Raw genomic sequence first — 12775 nt, 5'->3', positions numbered from 1 at the left:
CGCTTTTACGTTTTGGTAAGACAATCTTTCTCGAAACAGCTGTGTGTTGCTATTTTTATATAGTAAGAACCCGCTATACACATAACAACGACTCCTCTTAGGGTAAAAAATATGAATCTAAAGCAAACATGGTTTTGACATTTCTCTTTTACTATGAAATTGTTATGGGTTAGAATTAATGCTCAAAAGGCTCTAAAATTGTCAAATTTTCTCTGCTAGTCTAAACGTGTCGGGCTTAGCCCGTCTTCAGTAGGTGGAATGATTGCCGTGAGCCACGCCATACAAAAACTGTACGCGTAGGCACGCGCGGTTAGCGCGCGCATGAAGTACACAGTAAACAAATAGGAAAACCATTGTTTTAGCGCGCGTATGTGTAATACGCGCTAGACTCACAGTCACAAAAAATGAAAGTTAATGTTCAGTTCGTTCAGTCGAAGCGTGCCCAGCTTGAAGATTAATTTCATTTCATGCTGCTTGTGGCTGATGTTACTGCCAGAGCACCGTTTCAAGCCACAGACCATTATGTCATCCAGAGAGTGGGAGGCGGAGTTGAAATGTTCAGCTACAGGAAACCCGCGCGATCGGTTTCGAATGCTGTAGAGGTGCTCGCTGAAACGTTCCCGTAGTCACCTTCCGGTCTCTCCGATGTACAGGCAATTGCAGCGACGACATGAAGTGCAATACACAACATTCTCAGCCGACTGACAGGTGAAGTGGTCACGGATGTTATGTGCGCTCTTCGAGCCTTTTTATGGGCTACATTTGTAAACTGTTTTGATTTCAGTAGAACTATAACACCGTCAACTGTGGGTAGAAACACTCCTCCGCGACACTCCCAATGACTAATTTAGCTAAAGTAACAACACTAAGTCAAGCAGCAAGGTGCTTACTTTACTCAATTCAAAACAAAATATTAATGACAATTTTCTGACATTTTAAAATAAACAGTAGCGATATTAAAACACCGTTGGTTTTACAACCATGTATGACTGCATTTCAAGTTTACCGTATTTCATATTCGTAGAAGTGGTTCATATCTAAATTAAAGACGAGGAATTTAACTAAGCTATCTTGAAAATGTGTGGAATTACGCCGGGGAATTACATAGAGTGGTCACGTACTTCGGTATTTTTTTCGGAGTTTTCAGTAAAAATTAGTTAGCTAATTAATTTGGTATTTTCTCCAGTTTTAATTTCAATATTTTGTTCCCCGACTCTAGAGACTTCCAACATCTGTTAAGGCAATTTTAGTATATATGTCACTGGTCGATCACCTGGCACAGACGATTTAAGAAACTGCCTCCATGCGATATTTTCAGAGAGCTATTTACACCTAAAAACTTGTTTAATGATAACACATGTTTGCACCTGCAGCTCTTTTTAAAGAGATGTGGGAGTTTAATTTCCAACGGGAAGTTCATCCCAATGGATTAACTCTTAGTGTCTGTTTTCCTTGGAAACAAAATGATGTTTCTTGAGGCTATATAATGATAAATAGCTGTCACTGTCAAAAAAATTGAGAGGGAAGAAAATTGTAAAATATATGGATTATTAACAGATAAAGTGTTGTTATCACTAGTTCGGATAGGTGAAAGCTTTAAATCAAGTACACGAAAAACTTTTCCAAAAAAAAATTAGAATGGTGTTGCTAAGCATTCTGAAACCGTAAAAAAGAACTTTGCAGTTTAATAATAATAAAACATTCTCGGCAGTGAGTAATTTGGCTCAAATGCAGCTAAAATAATCATTAAATTAGAGTGCACTCAGACAGGAGACACACTTAGCAGGTTTCTCTATTTTCTTAACAAACGCAACACAATACCACTAAATTTCAGCGGGAACGTGTTTCAACCATGTACAAGAGAGTTTCAAGTCAAGAAACTCAACAGAATATTTTAAAAACTGTAACAACAGAAATCCGATAATTTTATACGAAACTGGTTCATGGTTGAAATGTAGTGTTAAACACACGGACTGTTGCGATATTTTCTTTAATTTAACAACCCCTTTACCCCTTGTGACGTCAGTAATAGTTTGAAATAGTTAATCCACTTTGTTCTTCAAAAGTTTATCATGAAGAGAACTATTCAGCTGGTGGCTCGTTAATATTAGGCTTTTTGAGTAGATTTTAGAGTTTTGTCCCACCGTTTATAGCACAGAGAGCGTATAATTCTCGAAGATATGTCCAGAAACCAACCACTGATCATGAGAAAATGCGGAGAACATTTCTTTCATTTTTTCAGAGCTTTTTTAAACTTGTCTGGAGACAATTATTTCGATTATGCAGATGATGTTATCACTTAACTTAGATTAGGCATTAACATATCCACTCTAACTTTCAATTTTTGAACATAAAATATCTACCTGCCAAAAGTATGCAGCTGCAATACAGTCTTTTCTTTTTATAAGAATATATCTTATAAAGATATCGAGGCTGAAATTTGCGAAGTTGTAAGAATATTTTAAGAATAACCCCGAGGCTGAGATTTTGAAAAGAATATAATTTCTCTCGACGGCAAAACTCGCCAAAAAACAACAAAAACATTACTAGCCGTATGTTCGATGCTAATGAAATTTCTGCAAGAAGTTATGTGTTTCATGTCAGGCTTTATTGCCTGCAGTTTGGCTTCAAAATTACTTTCACGCCATCAAAGTCATGATAGGACAGATAATCTGACGTTGTGTCGACATAGTCCAGTTTGTATTCCTTTAATCTAAGAATATTCAAAAGCCATATTTTCACCCTCAAATCGGCAGAAAAATAAGAATATTCAGCCTGGGTTGGAAAAACAATATTCTTATATAAAAAGAGTTTAGGTAAAGTTAAATTGCCAGTCCGTTTTAAATTCCAACGGAAAGTTGTTCGATAAAACATTAAAGCCAATTATCTCCTTTCCATATATCACTATCGAAAGTAAAACTTTGGAGTTTTAATTTCAAAATGCGTCGAGTTTGAACGGCGTATCATGCCCAGTTATGCATTAAAGTCAATTATCTCCTTTCAATATAGAAACCAAACTTTGGTGTTTTAATTTCAAAATGCGTCGAGTTTGAACGTCGGGCCGACAAAATTGGACATTTAAGAACTGCGTTACAGCTCAGTTAAATAAGCAGAATTTTTTAGGGCTGAAAAAGCAGATTTTTTGTATGCAGTTGAGGCCATTTTCGTTAAGAGTTGTGATTTGGTAAATCATTTGTCTTGCTCTGGCTAAACTATTTTCTCTTCTTTGAGTGAAAAAGGAAAGTAAATTCTGCAAACTCCACTGATATATGTTTAATGGATCCAAGCTGACATTATTTCACCATAGAATAAACATGTCATTACTTTGTTAAACGCAGTGACATTTAAATATTGTAAGCACTCGTTTGTTGCTATCAATTTTTAGTCCTCTTTCCTTCAGTGGTGTCTTTTCCATTGTTGCTTGTGATGTGAAACGCTTTGGGCCATTCAAGTTAAAATGATAGCATCTCTCTTGGTGCTGTTGTTGCTCAAACAAGCTATGGTAAGAATTTTTTCAAGGATTTCTTTCCAACGCTATACTAGCTGATCGAACCGTGATTTTAACGTTATCAAAAGAAAGCAGGCTATTGTATGCAGTGTGCGCCCTCTTGAAACTCTTAAAATGGCCACATCTCGGCTGTTTGGGCGTGTTACTTTTAAACTGAAGCATACAGGCTACACTGGATGTTGTCGATGTCAAACTAATAGCAATTTCTTCAGCTCTTAAACTTTATTACACAGAGTTCAGGAGTTTGTATTAATGGAAGTGCGTGCTTTGTTTAGTTTCGCGTTCCGTATTCTTCATTTGTTCCACGAGTTGCAATCGAGGTCTTTTCGAAATTTATGTGCAAAGCAGTGTAGCTTCTGTTTTACACATTGCATGAATTCAATTGTTGAAGCATTGTGTTTGTTCAGGATATCGCTTTAATTTCTCAAAGAGATGTTAAAACAATGTTATCCATTACAACATCCTCTGAGCAAGAATTGCTCAGTGTTTTCATCAATAAAGTTTTCATTCTCTCTTTAATGAAGACATTCGAAACTTATTTTAATGTTAATTTTTCTGCTCCTATTTAGGCTGAATCCGTTGCGCCCCAAGCATTTTGTGTTCCTACAAAAGGAGGAGACCCGAGGCTAGTGGTTTCTGTATCGCTGGCTAATCAGTCTGAACCCATTGTGCAAGGGTATGGTGTAACATAGCATACCATTGTTCGATTTCAATTTTTTTCGCATGTAGCCTTCAAGTACTTCAAGTGGTTGTTGCAACTGAGCTATAACCCACAATAACAATAATGATTATAACAATCGAAATTCAATTCAAATGGGAACTACTTGAAAACGTCTTAAATTCTTAACTTAAACGAACTTTCTCTTTAATTACCGATATATTGCCGTAATTAATCAGTATTTTAGGTTTGCTGTAATTTTAAATTAGAGGTATTGTCTTTGAAAAACCCCTTTGGGGACAGTCAACAAAGGATTTATGCATGTATGTGTTATTAGGCTTTCCACAAATTGCCCGATTTTGGGGGGGATATTTAGAAGTTTTCGAGATATTTAGAAAATATTAAGATTTTTCCGGAAAATTTAGAACTATTGAGACTGTATGTTTACAGCTTTCTTGGCTGAGCTCTGTGTTTTCTTCGCTATTTTCTTCAAACAATTCATAGCGCTATGGCAGAAACAATCCATGACAGTGACCTCCCAATTGAAAAATATACTCCAATCACTAAAAAGCACTAAAGCAGCAATTTCCAAAATGGCGGATAATAGTAACATCCATGCACCTGAATCTTCTAATACTGCTGCAAGAAAATTTGGAAGATTATTAAATATTTGACCTAACTTACCACCAAAATTGGTTTATTTTTAAGACAAAAATAAGACTGATATTTATGGGGTTTTCCGAGGTATTTAGAAAATCGTTTGCTCCGGACATTTAGACTGAAAGTTTTTGGGGAAGATGTACAAGTACATGTATGTCGAAACATACGAAACGTCAAGTTAAATATAGTTTTATTTGTGTTTTCTGGAAGGATATTTAGGCGATTTTGCATGATATTTGCCAAAGGCAAAAAGCTATTCAGTCAAAGCTTGAAGAAAACAAGGCTACTCGCGCGCGCCACACGCGAGACACCACACAACCCGTGCCAAGCGCGGGAAACACGCAAACGTCAAACGCGGAAAAACAAGCGGTGATAAAAGCGTCTTAGCCGAGTGACGATCGATAGTTGTTCTTATTTAATGGAAAGACACGACTTGTATTTGAATTAATGTATCTACAGCTGATGTCATAAGCATGATAAATGATTCTGTTGTAAGTGAACCCATGCTTTTCTTTTCACAGTGGTTTGGCCACTCAGCACCTTTTCATAGCACACGACCAAGATTCAAAAGGTGCCGCTGCCAACCTGGAGGTGAAGTGGTCTTTCCCTGAACAGCTCGAGTTTGATTCGGCTCAAAACGTAACTGGACCAGAATATACCAGCTTGATAAGTCAGGAGTCAACCTTGATCGTTAAGGTAAGATAATGATTGGTTAGGAAATAATTAAGCCTAATCTGTGCGGCGCAATGAAGTAAGTTTACCTATTTGACAAATTGTTCAAACAAAACTATGAAGTGTAAACAAACTAGGGCCGGCTTTCCACAATTATCCGGATATCTTTTGGGATCTTTAGAAGTTTCCGAAATATTAAGAACAATTTAAGAAATTTAGAAAATTTTAGGGGATATTTAGTACTAGTTTAATAGCTTTTTTTGGCTTAGCCCTGTTTTCCTCGCTATTTTCTTGAAACAATACTCAGTTATATGCCAGAAACAATCCACTTCAGCGACTTCCCCTGGAAAAATGTGTTTTCCATATCGCTAAAAGCTCTAAATTAGCAACTTGCCTCCCCTACTCCTGCCGACTAAAAGAACGTTTTAAGCAAGTTTAGGCCTTAGTGACTCAAAATCGGCTTATCTTTAAAATAAAAACAAGAAACTATTGAGAACGTTTTTCGAGATAGTTAGAAAATGTTTTGTGATATTTAGAAAATGTTTTGAGAATTTGCGCAAAGCTATTTAGGTGATTTAACTTGATATTCGTGGAAAGGCTTAAAATCGACCAAAATAAACTTAAAATTACTCGGCTAAAGAAAAATCACAGACTGTTCTCCATGAATTTATAAATTTCAGTTTGATAAGTTGGAATCCTGCCAAAATATCACCCTCGCCATAAATCTCAAAGTTGACCATCAGAAGAGAACCTCGCCGGGAAAAACTTCACAAACGTCGACTTTTGTAGCAGTGGAATATTACTGGGAAGATGAAAGCCTGGATGGAGCTCCAAAAACAGAACGAGCAAGGTCTTCCTTTGAGTTCTACGCACCAAGTAAGTTAATAATTTATGATGATGGAATATCCTGGTTTTCTTAACATCATGTGATTCGGGTTTTTTTTTGCGAAGGCCACACAATAACACTTTCTAAAGGTACAGAATTACCAAGGAGGTATTAATAGGCCGAAGATGGACAAGGATGGCCAAGATTTGGGAAGATAAAGACGAATTACAGAACGAACAAATTTGCAAAATTGAGTCTAATTAAAGAATGAGTTATAACGTGACATCATTGCTGTATCTACTCTCTTGAATGGACTCAGCGTTGTTATATGTTTCCATAACAACATTGTTTGATGGCCATGCTGACGCAAATTTTAAAGTTCTTAGTTGAATTTCAGTGAAAATTTAGTAAGTTAATCCGGCCAAAATTTCTTATTTATCATTTTGTTTTTGTAGCATGCTCCCGTTTTCGCCCCTTGGGGATGAAAGATGGCAAAATCAAGGAAAGTCAGCTGTCGAGTTCCTCTTACATGAAGACTGAACGAAACAAAAGTGGGAACTGTCCTCACTTTTCAAGACCAGGCTCTGTTGGTGTGTTTATGGTTGAAGACGGAATGCTTCATTATGACCGCAACAATTTTCTTCAAGTGGATTTCCGCACAAAGACTAAAGTTGAAATGGTAATGAAACTTAAGTTACTTTTGTAACTGTCCCGGGGGGGGGGGGGGGGGGAGAAATAGGGTTTCGATCTCGGCCATTTTGGTCTCAAACAGGGTATCAAATTTTTGGCCAGGTCATAAATAGGGTAGGGAAAATCATAGATTTAGTCTTAAACTGAGGGTAAGGGTTTTGGGAATCGAGTCTCACATCACCACCTGATTTTTCTGGGAGTACCACCCCGCCCCCCCCCGGGGGTGTAACTGTCAGTTTGTGCATCAAACCTAGACGCCCCAATATATTCCCGCAATATTTTATTTTGTGTTAACTTGGTGTGCTTTTGTCCGACTGTCAAGTGTAAATATGCGTGTCGAGGTCTTTATTCTTGGCTATGAAAATATTTGATATTTGTTTGCGCTAACATTCAATTTTAGGTTTCTATCGAGGGATCAAATGGCAGTTACGTGACCTCGTTCTTGGTACATTCCAGTAATGACAACGTAATGTGGATGGTGTACAAGGACAAAACAAGCGGAAAACCAAAAGTAATCGTTAACTTTACTGAGTTTTCACACGCATTCTTTTTTCAACCAATTTTCCCCTGTCCGCCGAATTGATCAAAACAATTTCATAATTAGTTCGATTTGTATAGTGTGATCGTCCGCGTGAGTGTAGTTCTGAAAAGAACTGTTGTTGGTGACTGACGTTTCGACAACCTGAGCGGAAGTCATCTTCAAAGTCAAGTGAGAACAATTTGACTAACAATAGACGGAACGAAATCGACCAATGACTGATGACAAACTCCACACGAGTCTTTCAGCCAATACGATCATGGCTAAACTGACCAATCACGTTCAACGGACCAGACTAAAAACATCATCGACTGACAAACACTATTCACTTGTCCCTCAAGATGACTTCCGCTCAGGTTGTCGAAACGTCAGTCACCAACAACAGTTCTTTTCAGAACTACCCCGACACCCGGACGATCACACTATACGAACTACTGATACTCCTGGGTTCAAACCATTTACTAAATTTCATAATTATTCCTGGTTCGTTTGGTGTCGTTTTTTCTCCTTATAAAATTGTACGCTTTAACTTACATCTTTGAATTTGTCGCCATTGTATAATAATTTATCTTTTTTCGACGCAACCCCACATAAAACCCCAGACATTTTGGGACAAGTTCCAATGAATCACCGTGGCACGAATGCTTTTCCCCTCTGGAAACAACATATTATGTAGTTGGCTTTTAAAAATTCTCAACACCATATCTCTTAGGAATTTACATGTACAGCTAACAGCAAATTTCCGCCGGTGAAAGTATCCGTCATCAGTCCTCCAATCATCGGCCAGTATTTACGCATCAATCCGCGCTCTTGGAAGACACGCTTGTCGATGGCAATTGAATTCTATGGATGTTATCTTGTGGATAACAGAAATGGTGAGCGACTTATACTTTATACCTGAATTGTTCAAGGTTTTCCGCATAGAATAGAAAAATATATGGCTTATTTTTCACCTAGGAATGTGCCATAAGGACTCACCAAAATTGCTTTACTACTTCATGGAAAAAATGTTACTTTAAAGGATGAAGAAATGTTCACAACAAGACCCAATATTGGGGCAATTTCTTTTGCAGACTTGGTCAAGTATTTGGCGTTTTATTAAATTTAATAGAGATGACTGACTCCATTTGAAAATAAGCCTTCAGTTGAAAGGAGCCGGCTCGGAGTGTAATTGTTATTAAATCAGTTACTTTCGAGAGCCTGATTATTTCACGTTTTATCACGTTTTTTTTCCTTAATACAGTTCCTCGCCCCCTTGGAATGGAGTCTGGTGCCATCAAAGATTCCCAGATAAATGCATCGAGTGAAACAGAGAACGGGACTCGGGATCAGTCCCGTCTCAACTCGGGACCAGAAAAAGCATGGTGTGTTCAGGAGTCGGATAGTGTTAGGACATTAACTATCAATCTCACAAAACCGTACTACATTACTCAGGTAAGAGTTTCGACAGAAAAAGAACAACCCCTCTGGGAAAATAATGTAGAGTAAAAGGCAACGTACTAAATACGCTTAGAAAAAGGGGTGGGTGAGGAAGGGGGGGGGGGGAAGTGGTGGGTGAAAATGTGACTTGTGATGTGTGATTGAACCGTATTCTACAGGATGAACAATACTTTTTGCTACTCTCGGGCTACAAGTGAGAATTCGGCGCCAGATCAAGTAGGTCCAAATGCATGTGGCGATTGTAGTGCTTGCTTATTAGAATAGGGGATCCATAAAAGAGGAGCCGTTTATGATTAAATCTAATGGGATCATTTGAGGATTATAGAGGCTTAGCCAGCAGAGGGTTTCACCCTCAGCTATTTTACCTAGACACGTTGATTAAGTTTATTGTTGTTGTAGTTTGCTGTTGAAGCGTTACCCAAAGTTCAATATTCAGCTTTTAACATTTTGTGTTTAACAGATCTCAATGCAGGGAAAACTGTGTCACCCAGAAAATGAATGCGAGCCTCCCCCTGAATTTGTCTTCCTAGCATTTGATGGGAAAATCGTTCAAGAGCATGGAAAAAAAAAGGTATCTGAGAATGATATCTCAGACATTTTTTTTTTATACCTTAGAATAGTCTTTAATGTTTGCCACCTTGGCAAACATTACGCTCAATACCCAATTACTGTGCGTCCAAAGTTATGATGCTAATTTTGCATGCTTGTAAAAAGGTTGTTCATTAAATTGAAACGGCTTTTTCAATTTTGGTTTTGTAGCATTTCCAAGGAAACCAGGTAGACCACGTGATTACGCACACCTTGATCGTACCCAAGAAGGCTTCGACAGTGACCTTTGACCTCAGTGGCACGCAAGGAAGAAGATGCATGCGCGTGGAGGTGTATGGGAAGCCAGTCAAAGAAAAAGGTAGACAGTACTTTGTGAAATCTAGCAATAAGCTTTGTGTCCAGTTTTCGATAATATCTATCCCCGTGGTAGGTCATTGGTGATTCAGAGGGGGTGGGGGTCTGAAAAGCCAAAATTTTTAAGGGGAGGTGTGTGAAGCTGAATTAGAGATTTCGGAGGAGTGATAGTGTTCAAACCAAAAACTGTCCAGGAGCTTGAGGTATGCACAGTTTCTGTAACAATACAATTATCAACCAGAAACTGCTAAAATGTGTTAAACCAGTGGGTGAGAGGAAGGAAAAAAGAAGGGGTGGGGGTGGGGGTGGGGGTGGGGATAGGTATTTCCATGTATAAGCTATATGAATAAATGTGCCGCGCAGGAGAGTATGGCTTTTAAGCTTTTTTCCAGAAAGATAGAGGACTTAAGATTTTGCTTAAACTGATGGTGCTGTAATGACATAATCAGCAACTTTTTACATGAGCTTTTGTTTTCACCTTTCAGAATTCCCAGCAGTAGTAAAGCGTGGCTTTCTCTGTGCACATGACGACAATGAGGAGCCGATTGTGTTTCTGTGTTTTGGAGAATACAGTGAAGACAACGTGTAAGTGTTCATGTAAACATCTTTAAAAAGATATTCTCTTGTTTCAAGTAAAACCAAAGTAATCATTCCGGCCAATCACAAAGGACATAGTTAATCCAGTGAACCAATCAAAACTCGAAGCATGTTGCTGACGAAAACGAGCGCACGTGAGTCACGATTAGCTTCGTATTATTTCTGATTGGCTGAAAAAGTGGCACGAGTTTTTCAAGCCAATAGGAAAGCGAGGTAATACAAAACCAATTACTCTTCGACACTCAAGTGATAAGAGCTTTATAACTTTTTTAAAACTTTTCCACACTCAGTGATAAGCGCTTTATAACCTTTTTTAACTTTTACAAAGGTCTTGCAAATTTTCGCTTCAAACACCTACATTCTTCGAAGCCATGAAAAGTAGAATCTTGGTGTGCAACATTGGAAAGGGCACTTTTAATTATTACGTGATTGTGAGTGATTGTAGATTACTACAGTTGCCGTTCGTTCTAATCTTAACAGGTTTCCAAGAAGCACATGTTTGGGGACCCAAAATGAAGGAAAATCTCACTTTGGTAAGATTACAACTAAAAGTGATCTCTAAACTTGCGCAGTTACGAAACCAAGAGTCATCAAAATAAAATTTCTCTATGGCAAGGAGATAAATACTATATCACACAGGTCTTAGGAATTTAGGGAATTATCACCTTTGGCTAATGCTGTTGATCAAAATTTCCTTGATTAAGATCGATCAGACTTCTCCTCGGAAAATTAATTTATACTCCATCGCAAAGGTCAAGAGAATGTGCTAAACGATCAGCACTGAAAAATTGTCCTAACAATTTTCCGAACTGTTTTTGCAGTAAATATATAAAGGCAATTAAGGAGAAAATCTATGTTGATGACGAGGCTTTAAGGGTTGAAAAAGCAGTTTTAATTAGAATTCAAACCGTAACAAGTGCGCATACCAGTGGAACTTGATACAATGTTTTCTTTAATTTCGTCTAAGCTCTTGATCCAACCTTATTTACAATTCTGGCGTTTGATCCTGAAAATAAACGTCTATACGGTGTCAGCAAACGCCACCGTCTGTACATGGAAAGTGATGACGTATATGGCCGGCAGTGGCACGTGATATTGCCAGTTAAGTGGGGGAACATACGGGACAAGCCGGGAATGAAGTTTATTACAGAAGTTCCGTTTGTGCCAGAAACTCGATTTACTCGGCTTCCAGCTTCAGAAGTGACGGATACTGACGTCAAACGCAATACATGGGGAGGTCAGTCGCTAATACGGATAATTACAGGGATATATTCATGAATACCTCCATTGTACAACTATGTTCCGTGGTACAAAACTGATTGCGGAAAACATATATAACCCGTCTGATTTGATAGCTGTTACCTGGTTCCACAGAGAAGTAAAAAACAAACAAACAAACAAACAAACGAAGTCACTTTTCCGGGTCCTGCTATTTATTCAAGTCACAGTAAAAGAAAATTAATACCTAAACCGATCAACTTGCATTTATTTTACTCGCAATTCCACATCGATTTTCACTGGAGCGGTATTCTTTTACCGCAGTGAGCGTGTTCTGGAAGTTGACAAAGGCTAAGGAAACAAATAATTTGTTTATTATATAATAATTATGTTCTATAATTAATGATGACGTAATTATCATAAATGAGAAGGAGAACCCATTCAAGAGCAACTTTTCTTCAACAGCGCGCGCAAATGACGCGTGTGGTCCATTAACACCAGGCACGAGGGTACACTGAGCAATAGGTATTAAAATAGGACCTACTGATAATCAATCAGACTCGAGAGCCTTGTTACAGTTATGATTATCATCCCCACAGGATCTTCTCTGGGTCTTCACGTCTTTCCTCCTGCTGTAAACAAATGGCTGTTGGTTGGTTTGTGGAGGAATCACGGTGAGTAAAAATGCTAATCTTGTACCCAGTTGTCACTCGTCTGACGTCTGACACTGAAAAAGGAGCCTTCCACTTGGCCGTAGGTGATCTAGGTTCCATGAAAAAAATACTATTTAATGTATAACGATTATATATCAAGTGGTTGGGTTAAAAAAGCGTGCTATAATTTCAGTGTTTCGAGGTTTCCTTGATTGGAAACAGAAGCAACCTTTTTCTTCCTGAGTGGTCTGAATTTTGCAATGTGAATCAATGAAATGTAGCGCTCACGGATTAGTTCTGGCAAATAATTTTTTTAAGCGTTCCATAAAAAACTTACCCTGGGTGCCAGAGGTTTTTCTTGCGCGGTTTCCGGTGTCGGTCATGTCTTCTATTGTGACCCGCGCGAAAAACC

General features: G+C 38.2%; 1 pseudogene across 1 annotated transcript in view; it reads left to right on the top strand.

Annotated features, from left to right (window-relative positions):
• The first annotated feature begins 3457 nt into the window (after nucleotides 1–3457).
• The window catches only part of LOC149105750 (uncharacterized), a 35420-nt pseudogene continuing 26102 nt past the window's right edge, over nucleotides 3458–12775 (top strand). The window contains exons 1-14 of the transcript XR_016201716.1: nucleotides 3458–3502; nucleotides 4078–4184; nucleotides 5348–5522; nucleotides 6179–6374; nucleotides 6780–7003; nucleotides 7415–7525; nucleotides 8265–8427; nucleotides 8796–8986; nucleotides 9453–9563; nucleotides 9752–9899; nucleotides 10381–10480; nucleotides 10973–11025; nucleotides 11460–11729; nucleotides 12310–12384. The product of XR_016201716.1 is annotated as an uncharacterized LOC149105750 (transcript). The remainder of the gene's footprint in view (nucleotides 3503–4077; nucleotides 4185–5347; nucleotides 5523–6178; nucleotides 6375–6779; nucleotides 7004–7414; nucleotides 7526–8264; nucleotides 8428–8795; nucleotides 8987–9452; nucleotides 9564–9751; nucleotides 9900–10380; nucleotides 10481–10972; nucleotides 11026–11459; nucleotides 11730–12309; nucleotides 12385–12775) is intronic.

This window comes from Orbicella faveolata, unplaced genomic scaffold (assembly GCF_042242905.1).
Source record: "Orbicella faveolata isolate gen_17 unplaced genomic scaffold, um_ofav_v1 contig_34, whole genome shotgun sequence".
NCBI classification, from domain to species: Eukaryota; Metazoa; Cnidaria; class Anthozoa; order Scleractinia; family Merulinidae; genus Orbicella; species Orbicella faveolata.
The sequence above is the reverse complement of the archived record's forward strand: the minus strand, read 5'-3'. Positions and strand labels throughout refer to the sequence as shown.